The sequence below is a fragment of the Pelobates fuscus genome, chromosome 7 (assembly GCF_036172605.1).
Source record: "Pelobates fuscus isolate aPelFus1 chromosome 7, aPelFus1.pri, whole genome shotgun sequence".
Classification (NCBI taxonomy): domain Eukaryota; kingdom Metazoa; phylum Chordata; class Amphibia; order Anura; family Pelobatidae; genus Pelobates; species Pelobates fuscus.
The window spans coordinates 62335606-62356135 of NC_086323.1; the positions used below are offsets into that span (position 1 = coordinate 62335606).

Sequence of the window (20530 nt, forward strand, 5' to 3'; positions counted from 1 at the left end):
GTTGTTGGGGGATAATGTATAATAAACACAGGTTACTGGCTATGGGGGAGATAATGTATAATAAGCACAGGTTACTGGCTATGGGGGGGTAATGTATAATAAACACAGGTTACTGGCTATGGGAGGATAATGTATAATAAACACAGGTTACTGGCTATGGGAGGATAATGTATAATAAACACAGGTTACTGGCTATGGGAGGATAATGTATAATAAACACAGGTTACTGGCTATGGGGGATAATGTATAATAAACACATGTTACTGGCTATGGGGGGATATTGTATAACACACACAGGTTACTGGCTATGGGAGGGATAATGTATAATAAACACAGGTTACTGGCTATGGGGGGATAATGTATAATAAGCACAGGTTACTGGCTATGGGAGGATAATGTATAATAAACACAGGTTACTGGCTATGGGGGGATAATGTATAATAAGCACAGGTTACTGGTTGTTGGGGGATAATGTATAATAAACACAGGTTACTGGCTATGGGGGAGATAATGTATAATAAGCACAGGTTACTGGCTATGGGGGGATAATGTATAATAAACACAGGTTACTGGCTATGGGAGGATAATGTATAATAAACACAGGTTACTGGCTATGGGAGGATAATGTATAATAAACACAGGTTACTGGCTATGGGAGGGTAATGTATAATAAACACAGGTTACTGGCTATGGGAGGATAATGTATAATAAACACAGGTTACTGGCTATGGGGGATAATGTATAATAAACACAGGTTACTGGCTATGGGGGATAATGTATAATAAACACAGGTTACTGGCTATGGGGGGATATTGTATAACACACACAGGTTACTGGCTATGGGAGGGATAATGTATAATAAACACCGGTTACTGGCTATGGGGGGGATAATGTATAATAAGCACAGGTTACTGGCTATGGGAGGATAATGTATAATAAACACAGGTTACTGGCTATGGGGGGATAATGTATAATAAGCACAGGTTACTGGTTGTTGGGGGATAATGTATAATAAACACAGGTTACTGGCTATGGGGGAGATAATGTATAATAAGCACAGGTTACTGGCTATGGGGGGATAATGTATAATAAACACAGGTTACTGGCTATGGGAGGATAATGTATAATAAACACAGGTTACTGGCTATGGGAGGATAATGTATAATAAACACAGGTTACTGGCTATGGGGGATAATGTATAATAAACACAGGTTACTGGCTATGGGGGGATATTGTATAACACACACAGGTTACTGGCTATGGGAGGGATAATGTATAATAAACACCGGTTACTGGCTATGGGGGGGGTTAATGTATAATAAACACAGGTTACTGGCTATGGGAGGATAATGTATAATAAACACAGGTTACTGGCTATGGGAGGATAATGTATAATAAACACAGGTTACTGGCTATGGGGAGGATAATGCATAATAAACACAGGTTACTGGCTATGGGAGGGATAATGTATAATAAACACAGGTTACTGGCTATGGGGGGATAATGTATAATAAACGCAGGTTACTGGCTATGGGGGGGATAATGTATAATAAACACAGGTTACTGGCTATGGGGGGGGTAATGTATAATAAACACAGGTTACTGGCTATGGGAGGATAATGTATAATAAACACAGGTTACTGGCTATGGGAGGATAATGTATAATAAACACAGGTTACTGGCTATGGGGAGGATAATGCATAATAAACACAGGTTACTGGCTATGGGAGGATAATGTATAATAAACACAGGTTACTGGCTATGGGGGATAATGTATAATAAACACAGGTTACTGGCTATGGGGGATATTGTATAATAAACACAGGTTACTGGCTATGGGAGGGATAATGTATAATAAACACCGGTTACTGGCTATGGGGGGGGGGGGGGGGTAATGTATAATAAACACAGGTTACTGGCTATGGGAGGATAATACAAATACAAAAAGAGAAGTCCTGCGCTTAAGCAGCAAGGACTACAACACACATCAGCCCCAATATATAGTAAAAACCAAAGAAAAGAAAATGTTACTTGCGCTTTTTCCTTAATCCCTATGTATATTTAGACAAATGGAGGTCATTTAGTTGCTCCAATGGCCATTGGAGGGATGCCCGCCTGCCAACGTCAAGGCAGACCCCCCCTAAGCGGGTCCTAACACTGACCCTTCAGCCTGCTTCCTTGAGCTTCTGGCAAAGATATCTCTAATGAGACAGAAAGGGGTATTTTTTATATACACCCCTTTACTTATTAACCCTTAATAGGGAACACATGGGATAGGTAGCAGCATTGTAACCAGGCTGTGTGATACAAAGTAAATACAAATACAAAAAGAGAAGTCCTGCGCTTAAGCAGCAAGGACTACAACACACATCAGCCCCAATATATAGTAAAAACCAAAGAAAAGAAAATGTTACTTGCGCTTTTTCCTTAATCCCTATGTATATTTAGACAAATGGAGGTCATTTAGTTGCTCCAATGGCCATTGGAGGGATGCCCGCCTGCCAACGTCAAGGCAGACCCCCCTTAAGCGGGTCCTAACACTGACCCTTCAGCCTGCTTCCTTGAGCTTCTGGCAAAGATATCTCTAATGAGACAGAAAGGGGTATTTTTTATATACACCCCTTTACTTATTAACCCTTAATAGGGAACACATGGGATGGGTAGCAGCATTGTAACCAGGCTGTGTGATACAAAGTAAAAACAAATACAAAAAGAGAAGTCCTGCGCTTAAGCAGCAAGGACTACAACACACATCAGCCCCAATATATAGTAAAAACCAAAGAAAAGAAAATATTACTTGCGCTTTTTCCTTAATCCCTATGTATATTTAGACAAATGGAGGTCATTTAGTTGCTCCAATGGCCATTGGAGGGATGCCCGCCTGCCAACGTCAAGGCAGACCCCCCCTAAGCGGGTCCTAACACTGACCCTTCAGCCTGCTTCCTTGAGCTTCTGGCAAAGATATCTCTAATGAGACAGAAAGGGGTATTTTTATATACACCCCTTTACTTATTAACCCTTAATAGGGAACACATGGGATGGGTAGCAGCATTGTAACCAGGCTGTGTGATACAAAGTAAATACAAATACAAAAAGAGAAGTCCTGCGCTTAAGCAGCAAGGACTACAACACACATCAGCCCCAATATATAGTAAAAACCAAAGAAAAGAAAATGTTACTTGCGCTTTTTCCTTAATCCCTATGTATATTTAGACAAATGGAGGTCATTTAGTTGCTCCAATGGCCATTGGAGGGATGCCCGCCTGCCAACGTCAAGGCAGACCCCCCCTAAGCGGGTCCTAACACTGACCCTTCAGCCTGCTTCCTTGAGCTTCTGGCAAAGATATCTCTAATGAGACAGAAAGGGGTATTTTTTATATACACCCCTTTACTTATTAACCCTTAATAGGGAACACATGGGATGGGTAGCAGCATTGTAACCAGGCTGTGTGATACAAAGTAAATACAAATACAAAAAGAGAAGTCCTGCGCTTAAGCAGCAAGGACTACAACACACATCAGCCCCAATATATAGTAAAAACCAAAGAAAAGAAAATGTTACTTGCGCTTTTTCCTTAATCCCTATGTATATTTAGACAAATGGAGGTCATTTAGTTGCTCCAATGGCCATTGGAGGGATGCCCGCCTGCCAACGTCAAGGCAGACCCCCCCCTAAGCGGGTCCTAACACTGACCCTTCAGCCTGCTTCCTTGAGCTTCTGGCAAAGATATCTCTAATGAGACAGAAAGGGGTATTTTTTATATACACCCCTTTACTTATTAACCCTTAATAGGGAACACATGGGATGGGTAGCAGCATTGTAACCAGGCTGTGTGATACAAAGTAAATACAAATACAAAAAGAGAAGTCCTGCGCTTAAGCAGCAAGGACTACAACACACATCAGCCCCAATATATAGTAAAAACCAAAGAAAAGAAAATGTTACTTGCGCTTTTTCCTTAATCCCTATGTATATTTAGACAAATGGAGGTCATTTAGTTGCTCCAATGGCCATTGGAGGGATGCCCGCCTGCCAACGTCAAGGCAGACCCCCCCTAAGCGGGTCCTAACACTGACCCTTCAGCCTGCTTCCTTGAGCTTCTGGCAAAGATATCTCTAATGAGACAGAAAGGGGTATTTTTTATATACACCCCTTTACTTATTAACCCTTAATAGGGAACACATGGGATGGGTAGCAGCATTGTAACCAGGCTGTGTGATACAAAGTAAAAACAAATACAAAAAGAGAAGTCCTGCGCTTAAGCAGCAAGGACTACAACACACATCAGCCCCAATATATAGTAAAAACCAAAGAAAAGAAAATATTACTTGCGCTTTTTCCTTAATCCCTATGTATATTTAGACAAATGGAGGTCATTTAGTTGCTCCAATGGCCATTGGAGGGATGCCCGCCTGCCAACGTCAAGGCAGACCCCCCCTAAGCGGGTCCTAACACTGACCCTTCAGCCTGCTTCCTTGAGCTTCTGGCAAAGATATCTCTAATGAGACAGAAAGGGGTATTTTTTATATACACCCCTTTACTTATTAACCCTTAATAGGGAACACATGGGATGGGTAGCAGCATTGTAACCAGGCTGTGTGATACAAAGTAAATACAAATACAAAAAGAGAAGTCCTGCGCTTAAGCAGCAAGGACTACAACACACATCAGCCCCAATATATAGTAAAAACCAAAGAAAAGAAAATGTTACTTGCGCTTTTTCCTTAATCCCTATGTATATTTAGTCAAATGGAGGTCATTTAGTTGCTCCAATGGCCATTGGAGGGATGCCCGCCTGCCAACGTCAAGGCAGACCCCCCCTAAGCGTGTCCTAACACTGACCCTTCAGCCTGCTTCCTTGAGCTTCTGGCAAAGATATCTCTAATGAGACAGAAAGGGGTATTTTTTATATACACCCCTTTACTTATTAACCCTTAATAGGGAACACATGGGATGGGTAGCAGCATTGTAACCAGGCTGTGTGATACAAAGTAAATACAAATACAAAAAGAGAAGTCCTGCGCTTAAGCAGCAAGGACTACAACACACATCAGCCCCAATATATAGTAAAAACCAAAGAAAAGAAAATGTTACTTGCGCTTTTTCCTTAATCCCTATGTATATTTAGACAAATGAAGGTCATTTAGTTGCTCCAATGGCCATTGGAGGGATGCCCGCCTGCCAACGTCAAGGCAGACCCCCCCCTAAGCGGGTCCTAACACTGACCCTTCAGCCTGCTTCCTTGAGCTTCTGGCAAAGATATCTCTAATGAGACAGAAAGGGGTATTTTTTATATACACCCCTTTACTTATTAACCCTTAATAGGGAACACATGGGATGGGTAGCAGCATTGTAACCAGGCTGTGTGATACAAAGTAAATACAAATACAAAAAGAGAAGTCCTGCGCTTAAGCAGCAAGGACTACAACACACATCAGCCCCAATATATAGTAAAAACCAAAGAAAAGAAAATGTTACTTGCGCTTTTTCCTTAATCCCTATGTATATTTAGACAAATGGACTTCTCTTTTTGTATTTGTATTTACTTTGTATCACACAGCCTGGTTACAATGCTGCTACCCATCCCATGTGTTCCCTATTAAGGGTTAATAAGTAAAGGGGTGTATATAAAAAATACCCCTTTCTGTCTCATTAGAGATATCTTTGCCAGAAGCTCAAGGAAGCAGGCTGAAGGGTCAGTGTTAGGACCCGCTTAGGGGGGGTCTGCCTTGACGTTGGCAGGCGGGCATCCCTCCAATGGCCATTGGAGCAACTAAATGACCTCCATTTGTCTAAATATACATAGGGATTAAGGGAAAAAGCGCAAGTAACATTTTCTTTTCTTTGGTTTTTACTATATATTGGGGCTGATGTGTGTTGTAGTCCTTGCTGCTTAAGCGCAGGACTTCTCTTTTTGTATTTGTATTTACTTTGTATCACACAGCCTGGTTACAATGCTGCTACCCATCCCATGTGTTCCCTATTAAGGGTTAATAAGTAAAGGGGTGTATATAAAAAATACCCCTTTCTGTCTCATTAGAGAAATCTTTGCCAGAAGCTCAAGGAAGCAGGCTGAAGGGTCAGTGTTAGGACCCGCTTAGGGGGGGTCTGCCTTGACGTTGGCAGGCGGGCATCCCTCCAATGGCCATTGGAGCAACTAAATGACCTCCATTTGTCTAAATATACATAGGGATTAAGGAAAAAGCGCAAGTAACATTTTCTTTTCTTTGGTTTTTACTATATATTGGGGCTGATGTGTGTTGTAGTCCTTGCTGCTTAAGCGCAGGACTTCTCTTTTTGTATTTGTATTTACTTTGTATCACACAGCCTGGTTACAATGCTGCTACCCATCCCATGTGTTCCCTATTAAGGGTTAATAAGTAAAGGGGTGTATATAAAAAATACCCCTTTCTGTCTCATTAGAGATATCTTTGCCAGAAGCTCAAGGAAGCAGGCTGAAGGGTCAGTGTTAGGACCCGCTTAGGGGGGGTCTGCCTTGACGTTGGCAGGCGGGCATCCCTCCAATGGCCATTGGAGCAACTAAATGACCTCCATTTGTCTAAATATACATAGGGATTAAGGAAAAAGCGCAAGTAACATTTTCTTTTCTTTGGTTTTTACTATATATTGGGGCTTATGTGTGTTGTAGTCCTTGCTGCTTAAGCGCAGGACTTCTCTTTTTGTATTTGTATTTACTTTGTATCACACAGCCTGGTTACAATGCTGCTACCCATCCCATGTGTTCCCTATTAAGGGTTAATAAGTAAAGGGGTGTATATAAAAAATACCCCTTTCTGTCTCATTAGAGATATCTTTGCCAGAAGCTCAAGGAAGCAGGCTGAAGGGTCAGTGTTAGGACCCGCTTAGGGGGGGGTCTGCCTTGACGTTGGCAGGCGGGCATCCCTCCAATGGCCATTGGAGCAACTAAATGACCTCCATTTGTCTAAATATACATAGGGATTAAGGAAAAAGCGCAAGTAACATTTTCTTTTCTATGGGAGGATAATGTATAATAAACACAGGTTACTGGCTATGGGAGGATAATGTATAATAAACACAGGTTACTGGCTATGGGAGGATAATGTATAATAAACACAGGTTACTGGCTATGGGGGATAATGTATAATAAACACAGGTTACTGGCTATGGGAGGATAATGTATAATAAACACAGGTTACTGGCTATGGGAGGATAATGTATAATAAACACAGGTTACTTGCTATGGAGGATAATGTATAATAAACACAAACACACGAAAAAAAAAAAGAATGCAGCTTCCGAATTAATCTAAATTGTATGCTGTCTAGGAGGTGGGAGGGTCTGGGAGGGAGGGTCTGCTGCTGATTGGCTGGAATGTGTTTGCATACTGTGAGGTACAGGGTCAAAGTTTACTCAATGATGACGAATAGGGGGCGGACCGAACATCGCATATGTTCGCCGTCTGTGACGAAAGCGAACAAGCTTTGTTCGCCAGGAACTATTCGCCAGCGAACCGTTCGGGACATCACTACTGTACAGCACTGCGGTAATTACTGGTGCTATAGTGTAATATACAGTGTTGGTGTTTGAAGGGGTGCTTGTATATAGTTATTGTGTTTTAATTCAGGGGTCTGTTTGTGTGTAATGTTTGCGTTTAATTGCAGGGGTGTGTCTGAATGTAATTTTCACTTTTAAATGCGGATGTACATTTATGAGAAGTATTTGTGTTTTAATAAAGGTGTGTGTTTGTATATTTTTGGGGGGTTTGAATGCAGGGGTGTGTTTGTATGTAATATTTGTGTTAGATTGCAGGAGTGTGCTTGTATGTTGTGCTGGTGTTTGACCGGATGTATACACACACACTACCACATACATGCACACAAACGTACACAGATATTTATGCACATTAGCACACAGATACATATAAATACACCGACACATACACACAAATTCATATAGACACCAACACACATGTAGATACACACCGACATATACACACATGCACCCTGACACACACAAACATTGATACATGCACACATCATGACACAGATACACACACTGACATAAAAAACACACACCCTGACACACAGATGCACATACACAGACACACACAGTGACACAGAAGCACACTGACATATAAATGCACACAGATGCACACCCTGACACACACACACTCATATATACACATACTCACACTTACACACATACACACACTCACTCACACACATAAACACACTCGCACTCACACACACTCATACACATACACACTCGTACACACACTTGCACACACACACACGTGCACACACCCATACACACACACAGTCATACTCACACTCATACACATACACACACACACACAATATTTATTTATATCTCCAGCTACCTTCCTGTTGTCTTACCTTATGTGTCCAGGAGGGTGGCTTTGAGTCCTGCTGGCTGGTGTGAGTTTGGAAAAGCTCCTGCAGTGCTTCTTTCCTCTCATGGCTGCCTCCCTGCGCGATGATGGGAGGAAGTGACAGGTTGTCACTTCCTCCTAGCTGGCCGACATTGCAGGTGCCCAGTCGCGGCACCCGACCGGGCCCCTGCTCAGCAGTAGATTTTCACCGGTGCTATAATCATATAATCATAGCACCGTGGAAACATTCCGCGGCACCCTTGTGTGCACAAAGTTTGGAAACCACTGGTATATATAATAGATTTTTCTCAAACCTCTTTTTTTCTACTTCTTCAGCCTCACCAACCCTTCATTCACACTTTTCATTACTTGTTAATTATTCTAAAATTGAATGATGGGGGAATATCAAGCTAACAAGCAACCTTGCATAGGAATTTAAAGTTTAAGGTACTACTTTCAACTGTTTCTTTAAAGTTTGTAATCTCTGTACATATCTAAATAAAAATTAATCGCCCAAAACAGTGATATATGTGTGTACTTAAAAACACAGATTCTGATTGCACAAGGAATTATTTATCTTACATCTCCATCAACAGCTAAACACAATGAAAAGCCTTGTTAACCTGACTTTGTTTACCTACTTTGCAAGGTTCCTTTTCGAGTGAGGAAAGCTTTCATCATAAATGCTTAGCTACCAATTCAAGTGTTTCCTGGCTATAAAGACAGTAAGGGATCACCACTGCAGGTCTGTGTTTCAGAGGATTCAAATCAACATAGAGACCATGCAAAAACTCAAAGAAAACATGCAAAAATCCCAGAAGAGAATAGCTAAACAGCCAACAAGCAGGTACAGTTTGTTCTGCTTTTAAGAATCTGTACATTTACATTTTCTTGATAATTTATGATTCCTGAAATAGAATATTTCAACCAGTACAGCTATACATTGTGTATTTTTAATAGTTGTAGCTAATAAAATTGCCAAATAATTAGGGTCTGTAGTTGCTGTGATATACTTCAGGTGGGCATGTATCATACTTTGCCAATGGAATGTAATAAAGATTAATGAACAGCGCACACATTAAAATAATTTTTGAAATTTTATAAGACTACTTCAAATCACATATTTCAGCAAACAAATATGGGGATTCAGTTCCACCATATGGCCATATACTTCACAATAACCCAATATCAGTGGTACTACACTAATGCCAAAAAATAATGCTAGTGCCAAACAAGCTGAAGTGTATTTTAATCATCAATTGTAAGCACATTTAATAATCTGTTATAAGTGCAAATATATATAATGCAAAATGAATGTGATCAATTCAAAATACAAAAGCAATGTCAAAACTAAACAATTAAAGTGATAGTGCTTTTAAATATATACTCACAATTATATATCTGCTCTATGGGATTTGGAAAGCGTATTAAATCGAGTCAAATGTCTCTCGGTTTTGACTGTGATGCACTAGCAATAAAGCAGATGGCGTGGGGTAGGTTCACCCAATTGCAGAAATGTTCTAAAATTATGCCAGTAACATATCAGGTGGGTGAAAGGCAGGATTGAACAAGATCCCTGTTCTATTGTAGGCAAAGAGGTGAGTACTAAATGTACAGATCCTAAGACATTTAAATACATAATTGATCGCTAAGGTGAACCTGTCATGATAGGTTAGTTTTAAAGCACAGACTATCCCAATTTTTATACAAATTAATATAGATCTTTATTCTACATTCCATTATATTCTCTATTCTATTCTATCATATTCTCTAGAAGTCTTTAAAACAGGCTGCTTGGGAAGCACGTACAATAGAAAGCATAGAACCATCACTCCAAGTAAAGTATGATGCTTCCAGTAGGTCTGCAATTTGTTTGTCTGTTCTAATTTAGTTAAACAATGCCAGTGTTTCAAATACACCATATTTGCTTGATTACAAGAGGACCCTGATTATAAGACAACCCCCCTGTTTTTGCCAGACACATACTGACCCATGCAGAGGGGTGTAGTGTGTGTGTGTGCATGTGTGAGTGGTGCAGAGTGTGTCTCTGTCAGGTTTGCAGAGTGTGTGAGGGATACAGTGTGTATGTTTGAGGGGTGCAGTGTATGTGTGTGCATGTGAGGAATGCAGAGTGTGTGTCTTTGAGGAGTACAGTGTGTGTGAGGGGTACAAAGTGTGTGTGTGTGTGTGTGAGGGGTGCAGAATGAGTGTGTGTGTGTGTGTGGTAAAATGACTGTGAGAGGTGTAGGGTGTGTTTTTAAAGGGTACAGTGACTGTGAGAGGTGCAGAGCGTGTGTGTGGGGGTGGCGGTATATGTGTGCGGTGGGGGGGTGCAGATGGGTGCAGTGTGTGTGTGATGGGTGCAGAATGTTTGGTGGTGCAAAGTATATTATGTGAGGGTGGATGAGAAAGGAGCAATTATATTTTTAATAAAAAAAATTAAAAAAGAGAGAGAGAAATACAAAACATTATATCCCCCCCTCCTTTTTCCTTACCATTGCCCAGGGAAGGGACACACACAATCTCTGGTGGTCCAGCGGTGCTCAGAAACTATGGTATGCAGCTCCTCATGCTGCAGGCTGAGTACTCTTCTCTCACAAGCTCTGGCTATGTGCCGTGTCAGAGCATTTTCGTGGTTAACTACGACAACACACAGCTGCCTGCGCTCATAAGAGGTCTATTCAGCCTCTCCTCAATAAAGTGCCAGGGGGCAGGTGAGGGAGAGCTGTGATCTCCCCTCCAGCCTGAGAAGACGGACAGCGAGGCTGGCACTGCGTGGGCCGGCAATGGTGATACTTTGATATCCCCTGTCGGCCTTGACCCATGGCCATCATGGGCCACTGTGCATTTGCCCGGTTTGCCCAATGGCCAGTTCAGGCCTCAAATGCCATGAGGTGACAGCATTGGCGGTGTTTGATGACTAATTTGTTCAAGGTGAAAGAGAAGAAAGATTTACATGAACATGACAACAGATACAGTTTCCGCCTCACATTTAAAGAAATGGAATGAGAATATGGACAACAACACTGCCAAGCTTGTCTAAAAGGATTTCAATCAAATCTAATAATACGTTCTGACATTGTTATATATTCTTCTTATTGTGATTGTTACAGTTTTTACGTTTGTTTTATGCAGTATGTAGTGACTCACACGCTATCTGAGGTCTGATTATAAGACCACCTCGATTATAAAAAGAGGTCATTTTTTCAGAAGTTTTTTTTATCTTATAATCAAGCTTGTCTTATAATCAAGCAAATACGATTTACAGTCAGGATTCAATCACAGTCATGACAACAAATACATGTATTCTAACAGCTGTTTAGATTGTGAGACTAATTTGTAGCTGTTTAGATTTGTGAGACTAATTTTAAGTAGATCAAATGCCATTTTGGTTTGAGTTAGACATAAATATATTGCTTGCGGAAAAAGAAAAACAATGGTAGTTTACTTTTTGCAAATGTATGCACTGCTCTTATATGAGGTAAATTGTTTCCTGATTGAGTGTATTGGATAAGAGATGTGCTCCTTTTAACTTAAACAAATTACTAATAAAAATAGATCAAACAGAATCTGGTATACTATCATCTTGCATGTGGGAGGAAGATTGCATACTGAAGTCTGACACCCTATAGTTACAAGTCAAGAGCAAATCTAATCAGCGTGTGTTTGCTACATGTGTTTGAGGCAATGGGCAGATACAAACATAATAATTTAATGCAGAAAGTCAGCACAGATTCAATTATGCTGAGCATACATTCTAATCGTTTTTAACCCCACCCTAATTCTACCAACCAGTCTGATTTTACTAGAGAGAGAGTGTGTGTGTGAGCATGTGTGTCCCCGCACGTGTCTAGAAATGAAAAGGATAAACTAATTAAACAATGGCTAAGAAATGTGGAAGGGGTAACCCATATGCTTCAAAATAGAAAGAAAGAGAAAAAATTGATTATTAGTAAATTATCACATGAAAAATAAAACGTGACTTTTTTTTAAATCTTAATATTAAAATGGGAAATATAAAAGTCCAAAGTCAGTGTGTAAGCTTGCAGCCAAATCCCATAGAGGAGTTTTTTTTTGTCCTTTTCTATAGGGATAATACATCCAAAGTTTCTTGGGAACCGTATAGATATACAAAATAAAGCAAAGACGAAAGCCAATAGTGCAATATGTTTCCATATTTTGTGGTACTTTTGAAGGGCAAGTCTTTTATGGTCCTACTCACGTTTTATAAAGCTAAGACCAGCTCTAGTATGATGGGTGTACAGTGGTATAATCCCCTCTTGTAGGATGCGTGTATTAGTGTAGTTAGCAGCGCAATTTTCACAGCAGCATATGGATCATGAGCGAAAAAATTACAACAATAGTGCTCGCTGTGTGCACTAAACCAGGAGCAATAAATACAAATAAATGTACTCACATTTAATTGAGCAGACACACTGCTCAATGAAGACGTGAGTGGTATAATCCCCACCTGGGATTCTTTGATGAGATCCTCTCTGGAGCGATGAACAGGATACCAGGCAGAAATAAAAAAGCAAGAAAAAAGAAAATGGCACAATCACAGCATAAAAGTAGCCAAAATCACTTTATTCAAAAGCATTTGGAATGTTCCAGTCTAATATTTTTAACTAAAGTGTTGGGGAGAACAAAACAATGAATTCCTATCTTCTTCTCCTCTTCACAAATTCAAGAGACTATCCATAATTAGATTATTTTTACAGACTTCTACACAATTCTTGTTAGGGCCTAGAGATAATAAAATTATTTTAGTACAGAAAACGCAACCTTAGTTTTGCATCATATTTCTTGAGCCACTGTAACTCTGAGCCATTTAAAAAAGTGCCACAGCATTGCTGCATCATGCTATTTTATTACTTCTGGGAAGCTTAAACCTCCCTGGTTTATATCTCTTTGCAGTATTTTAAAGCTAATTCTCAGTTTCTTCCCTGCCCATTTCGGAAGGATATTGCACCTCACTTCAGCCTTCCCCATTATGAAATCTATGAATGATTCCATGTCTGCAAAATTTCAGATGTCTGGAAAAGTAGTTTTTCAAAATTTGTTTTAAGTAATTTTCTGTGTTTGTTGTAATTTTTATGGCCAAATATGTGGTCTCTTTTTGAACCCACAAAAAATAATTAGCCTTTAAAATCTGCGTTTCCTCTGCAGGGATGTTAAATAACATAGCACAACCTTAATCTGTAATTTGATACTTGCCCATGCCGTTCAATCTCTGATTGCAAATGTCCTAACGAGTCCATGGACTCTGCAAGGGTTGAAACTATGTAATCTGCATAGAGGCACAATTTTCCTTCCTTTAGTTCCTATAAGCAACCTTGAATAAGGTTGTGTTCTCTGATTGTTTGAGCCAAAGGCTCTAAAGTAAGTATGTAAAGAAGGGGCGATAAAGGAAACCCTTGTCATGTGCCATTTTTTTTAACCAGGAACAAGTAGAGGATATGCGCCAACAATCTTAGCCGAGAGAGAAACCTACAGAGCCATTATATAATCTAATATCTTTCCACAGAATCCAAACTTTCTCAAAATGGCTACCATAAACCCCCAGTTGACCCTCACTACCCATTAGTAATTTAAAATATCCCACCTGAGGTTTAGGGTATTTACCAGATAATTTCAGATTTGTAGCCAAAATATCTTTTAGCAAGTTTTTTTCTAAAATGTGAAATTACTTTGAGTTCTCAAACATTCATGTTTAAATTAATAATCATTTAACTGTTCCTTCTAATGACTTGATCTAGAGAAAAGGTTTGGATGTCATAGAAAGCTGCCAGACAATTGGGTTAACAGAAGAGATGATTACTTTTTGGTAATAGTGGACGTAAGATTACCTTATAGAATTATTTCCCATGAGAAAGTATGTAGAAGGGTTCAACACTTTCTATCACAAATCAGGAACAAATACATTTAATTTGAGAAGGTATTCAGCTCATTTTAACTAATAATTATTTCTGGTACGATAGCAGTTTTTATCTTCAAGTATGTGGGACGACGGTGGGGACCAGGTTTGCACTCAAGTATGCTGAATTTTTTATGGATGATTGAGAGGACCAATTTATTTATTACCTTTATGACTGGGTGGATCACCTGGTCCCGTATAGCCATTACATTTTTTTTTATACAGAAAGGTACAGAAGAAAATGTTTAAAACAGTTTGGTCTCCAATGATTGGGGTATATATTCATTATTGTTAATTTTTGTAGGGAATCAGTACGTTTTTTTAAGTTTTAACATTTTTATAGAAAACAATCAGGAAGATGTCGTTTTATCCAATCATCTGATTGAAAGGCATACCTAAGTCTCAATTCTTTTGAGAGAAAAGGAATTGTACTGATAAATCAATGTATATGGGATAAGCATGCAAATAAATGAAAGATTTTAAAGCATAAGGTTATAACTACAGTTAAATCAAGTTTTAAGTATACAGAAAAAATAATTAGGAGAGTACAAGGAAAAATAAAAGGGACATTTTAACAATAATGTACCAATCCGATGTGATTTTACTCAAAATAGTCATTAGTTAAAGAAAATTATTAATAAACATTGGACACTACTAAAGATCAGATGCAGCATGATATTGTACCAGAGAAACCCAAATGATATTTAGATTGGTGCCAAATTTAAAACAAAAGTTGTTAAAAAGAAAAACATAATTCTATATTAGATGGAAGTAGAGGCTGGCAATAAAAAGTCACATTAGGTTCTTTAAAATCCCCTACAAACAAACAGGAAAGAGTTTACACTAAGGGATCTAATTACCTACCACTCCACGGATATAATCTATTTATTAATATGCCCATGTGGCTTAAAGTATGTGGGACATACCAAAAGACTACTACACGTTAGTATAGAAGACCCTACAAGAAACATCAGAAGGCCCTATGAGGGACTTAGTGTGTCACAACACTTGGGTTGCAAAAGGGTTGACATTTTTGAGCATTCATCAAATTATTGGTAACTGGAGGGGAGGTGATACAGCTAAGCAACTAGGCAGGGCAGAGAAGAGCACTCGATTTTTAACTTGAATACCTTGCAACCTGGTGGATTGAACATTAGTTTTTAGTGATGTCGCGAACATAAAATTTTCGGTTCGCGAACGCGAACTGCCGTAAATATTCGCGAACCGGGTGAACCGCCATTGACTTCAATGGGCAGGCGAATTTTAAAACCCACAGGGACTCTTTCTGGCCACAATAGTGATGGAAAAGTTGTTTCAAGGGGACTAACACCTGGACTGTGGCATGCCGGAGGGGGATCCATGGCAAAACTCCCATGGAAAATTACACAGTTGATGCAGAGCCTGGTTTTAATCCATAAAGGGCATAAATCACCTAACATTCCTAAATCACAATGGATATGGATTGACACCTGACATATGACATATTGACACCTTGACATATGGATTGACACCTGTCCTCAGAGACCCTGATACACACTGACACAGAGCAGAATAGGGACTGTTCCCCCTGCATAGGATCACTTGGCAGATATGGATTGGCACCTCTCCTCAGGGACCCTGATACACACTGACACAGAGCAGAATAGGGACTGTCCCCCCTACATAGGGTCACTTGGCAGATATGGATTGACACCTGTCCTCGGGGAACCTGATACACCCTGACACAGAGCAGAATAGGGACTGTTCCCCCTACATAGGGTCACTTGGCAGATATGGATTGACACCTATCCTAAGGATCCCTGATACACACTGACACAGAGCAGAATAGGGACTGTTCCCCCTACATAGGGTCACTTGGCAGATATGGATTGACACCTGTCCTCAGGGACCCTGATACACACTGACAGAGCAGAATAGAGACTGTTCCCCCTACATGGGGTCACTTGGCAGATATGGACTGACACCTGTCCTCAGAGACCCTGATACACACTGACACAGAGCAGAATAGGGACTGTTCCCCCTACATAGGGTCACTTGGCAGATATGTATTGACACCTGTCCTCAGAGACCCTGATACACACTGACACAGAGCAGAATAGGGACTGTTCCCCCTACATAGGGTCACTTGGCAGATATGGATTTACACCTGTCCTCAGGGACCCTGATACACACTGACACAGAGCAGAATAGGGACTGTTCCCCCTACATAGGGTCACTTGGCAGATATGTATTGACACCTGTCCTCAGAGACCCTGATACACACTGACACAGAGCAGAATAGGGACTGTTCCTCCACATAGGGTCAGTTGGCAGATATGGATTGACACCTGTCCTCAGAGACCCTGATACACACTGACACAGAGCAGAATAGGGAATATTCACTAAATGCCAAACATTGTTATATTCAGTAAATAAGGATAAGGGGGGACCTACTGTCCCCCCCCAGGACCCCACCCCTGCGCGGTGGGTGGGGGCCATAAATCACAATGGGGGGACCTACTGTCCTCCCGCCCGCCCCCACCCGTGAGCGGTGGGTGGGGGCAATAAAAATAATGGGGGGGTTGGACCTACTGTATGATGTTTTATCGATCAGGTAGTGTAAGGGTTACGCCCGCTTCACAGTGACAGACCAAACTCCCCGTTTAACGCACCGCAAACAACCGCAAACAGTCCATTTGCACAACCGCAAACTCCCCATTTGCACAAGGTTGGATACCAAGCTAGCCATGTCAATTCCTTGTCCTCACTGATGTCATTGAAGGTCTTTTCCTCCACCCAGCCACGTACAACACCAAGGGTCCCCGAAAGGTGACAACCACCCCCCTGGGATGCCTGCTGTGTTTGGTCTTCCACCTCCTCAAAGCCACCTTCCTCCTCTGACTCCTCTTCTTCAGACTCCTCTCTCTGCGTTGCCTCACTCTGCGTTATTATAAGGTGTGTTAAGTAGTACTATTCTTATCAGTTTAATCCCTGTTACGAGTAGAGGACTATTTCCTTGTTTCGCCAAACCCCTTCAAAGATGGAAAAAGTATGAGGTATGAGTGGAAGAAACGAGGAAATGTGGTCAGGTGGTGGTGCCAGCCCCACCGAGGGCTTGTACCCAGGTATGCTAATAAACTGAAAAAAGAAAAAAATCTCCCAAGAAGGAGATCTAAAACTGGCATAGGAAAAGGTTAGACAACTATAATAAAGTGATACCTACAAATCCTAGTGAGCATAGGTGTATAATAGAGGGAGAAAGGGAAAGCAGAGTAATGCTTCCTAATACCGTGGTTAGTACCCTTTGTTAAAGTAAATTGAGTAATGGACAAAAGTCTTTATTGTATCATTTATGAATAACAAAGGGATACTATACTCATTCCCATATAGTGGCTAATTGTGTAATAATGGTAATACTATTACCTATTATACAATATTGCCAGGGGCAAGGAAATTCCCTCTAAATAGATGGGTATAGGCAGAGAGTATGGAGACCAGAGTGATGCTGTCATAAAAAGTGTCAATAAGGTGATATAAAGTTAAATGTATCACAGACACACAGCCACCCTTTCTCTTAGCTAGTTTCCAGAAATGCTGGATAGGTAGAAGGGCTATAAAGACTCAGAGAGGTCTAAGAAGAATCCTCTAAACTAGCCCTAATCTCCTTAAACACCTTCAAGGGTGTTCTGAGCTAAAGCTCAATCTAAACGTTTAGATGACTGCCTCATTTCCCATCTCAGATGCTAGCTAGGAATAACACTGTGCAAGACAAAGAGTGGGTCTAAGTGCCCATAGTGCAGTAAAGTGTCCCTAGTGAAGTGAAAAAGAGAATAACGAGCTGGCGCCCAAGGGAATAAAGAGCTGGAGTCCTATCAGGGGACGTGTATATGGCATCGATTTTAGGAACCGGGAGATGGAAAAAGATGCTTGGTCGGTCCTCCTACTTCACATTTGGGGCACTGCGCGTGCAATCTAATGTGCCACCAGATAGGAGTGGTGTGTTAAGTAGTACTATTCCTTTCAGTTTAATCCCTGTTATGTGCCTTTTTTTTGGTTAGGTTTTTGAAGTCACAGTGCAGCACCAGAGGCCCGAAAAATTAGGCATGTACACATGCCTGAAAAATTAGGTATTTTTGCAGCCGCTGCTGTAGCAGTGGACAGAAAAAATGATGTTTGTTTCCCAGGCAGAAAGTGCCCTAAAACATTGCAGCTTGAACCCTAGTTGGTGGCAGATAAGTCACGCAAGTCAACCGGCATTCAGAGATAAAATACAGCAGCGTGTGGACCATTTTTAGCCCAAGGCAGCTCATCTCATCAGGCCTTTTTTAGTCGAATGTATCGCCCACTGTAAGTCCCTTCGGGATCCATTCCTCATTCATCTTAATAAAGGTGAGGTAATCTAGACTTTTTTGACCTAGGCGACTTCTCTTCTCAGTGACAATACCTCCTGCTGCACTAAAGGTCCTTTCTGACAGGACACTTGAAGCGGGGCAGGCCAGAAGTTCTATCGCAAATTGGGATAGCTCAGGCCACAGGTCAAGCCTGCACACCCAGTAGTGAAGGGGTTCATCGCTCCTCAGAGTGTTGATATCTGCAGTTAAGGCGAGGTAGTCTGCTACCTGTCGGTTGAGTCGTTCTCTGAGGGTGGATCCCGAAGGGCTGTGGCGATGCGTAGGACTTAAAAAGCTCCGCATGTCCTCCATCAACAACACTTCTTTAAAGCGTCCTGTCCTTGCCGGTGTGGTCCTGGGAGGAGGAGGATTACTTTCACCTCTTCCCCTGTTAGATTCCCATTGTGCTGTGACATCACCCTTTATACGCTGTGCAAAGCATACTTTTTAATTTATTTAGCAAATGCTGCATCCTTTCCGACTTCTTGTAATTTGGTAACATTTCAGGCACTTTCTGCTTATACCGTGGGTCTAGTAGCGTGGACACCCAGTACAGGTCGTTCTCCTTCAGCCTTTTTTTTTTTTTTTTTTTTCAATACCTCTTTATTCAAAAAAGTTTTCACATTTTATATTACAATACAATTCGAAACATACATACATTACACACATACATATTGCATATTGCCCCAAATGCTGTAAATAGATCCTACTATATAAAAAGAATGCATTCATTAAGGTGCAACAAGCCATCCCCCACATAGACACAAAAAAAAAAAAAAAAAAAAAAAACCAATAAAGGAAAAAAAAAAAAAAAAAATTAACTGAGGAAGTCGTTATTATGTTATATACCCAAAGTCTGTGGAAATATGATAGGGAGTATATCCCTAGAAGATAACCACAGACTGAAAAAGCTATTGTCCATACAGGTATATCTACTGAATGATTTGGGCAACTCCTTCAGACCCCCGTCCCCTCCCCCGGCACATGAAAAATTTATAAGTTGCCATATAGTAGGGAACAGGTGTTTAACCAAAGTAAATACCAGTCTCTTTTTTTTGAGGCCAGTGACCAGGTATTAAGAATATCATTTTCCATTGTTAATTGAAGTTTAACTTGTTTAATTAGAGAGGCCTTCTGAAAAGGCTCGGAAGATTTCCATTGTCTTGCAATGGTAACTTTGGCTGCAATAAAGCAGTGAGTAGCTAAACATCTGTATTTACTTGATTTGAAAGGCCAATTCAGATGCAGGAGGGCCGAGGCTGGATTTTTGTTTATATCATTAAACGAAGCCTCATTCATTGATATTTCCGAAAAGATATTGAAGGTCCAGGCCCATAATGGCTTAAGTGCTGGGCAATACCACCAAATATGAATATATGTGCCTGAATAGGTGCCACATCTCCAGCAAGTTGAGTCTTGAGAAGTGTACATTTTAGCCAACCTTGTTGGGGTATAATACCACCTATATAAAAGCTTAAAGTGGCACTCAATCAGGTTCAATCCATGAACAAATTTGTTTACCCAAATTAAGGAGGAAAACCAGTCGTTTGGGGAGATCGCTAGATTAAGTTCCTTTTCCCATATTTTAACCAGTCTATGCGGGAAGGGATCTAAGCCTTTAAGTAGCGAGTTGGCAACCGAGATAATCTTGGGTACAGTTTGAAAAGAGAATAGAGTTTGCAGCTCTTTGACACATGGGAATGTAGATTGAACAACATGTTTCTGAATATAGTGTTTGATACGAAAGTAAGTAAATATTTCTTTAGATGGAATATGCAAATTATCTACTAACTGTTGAAAGGGTAAAATATTATCACCCTGCATAATATCCGCTATGGTTAAAGTGTCCTTATTAGGCCAGTGTCTCA

General features: G+C 40.6%; 1 protein-coding gene across 2 annotated transcripts in view; it reads left to right on the forward strand.

Annotated features, from left to right (window-relative positions):
* The first annotated feature begins 9152 nt into the window (after positions 1 to 9152).
* LOC134569364 (uncharacterized) overlaps positions 9153 to 20530 on the forward strand; it is an 86291-nt gene continuing 74913 nt past the window's right edge. For both annotated transcript variants that reach the window (XM_063428343.1, XM_063428344.1), the window contains exon 1: positions 9153 to 9222. The gene's annotated coding sequence lies outside the window, so the exon portion shown is untranslated. The remainder of the gene's footprint in view (positions 9223 to 20530) is intronic.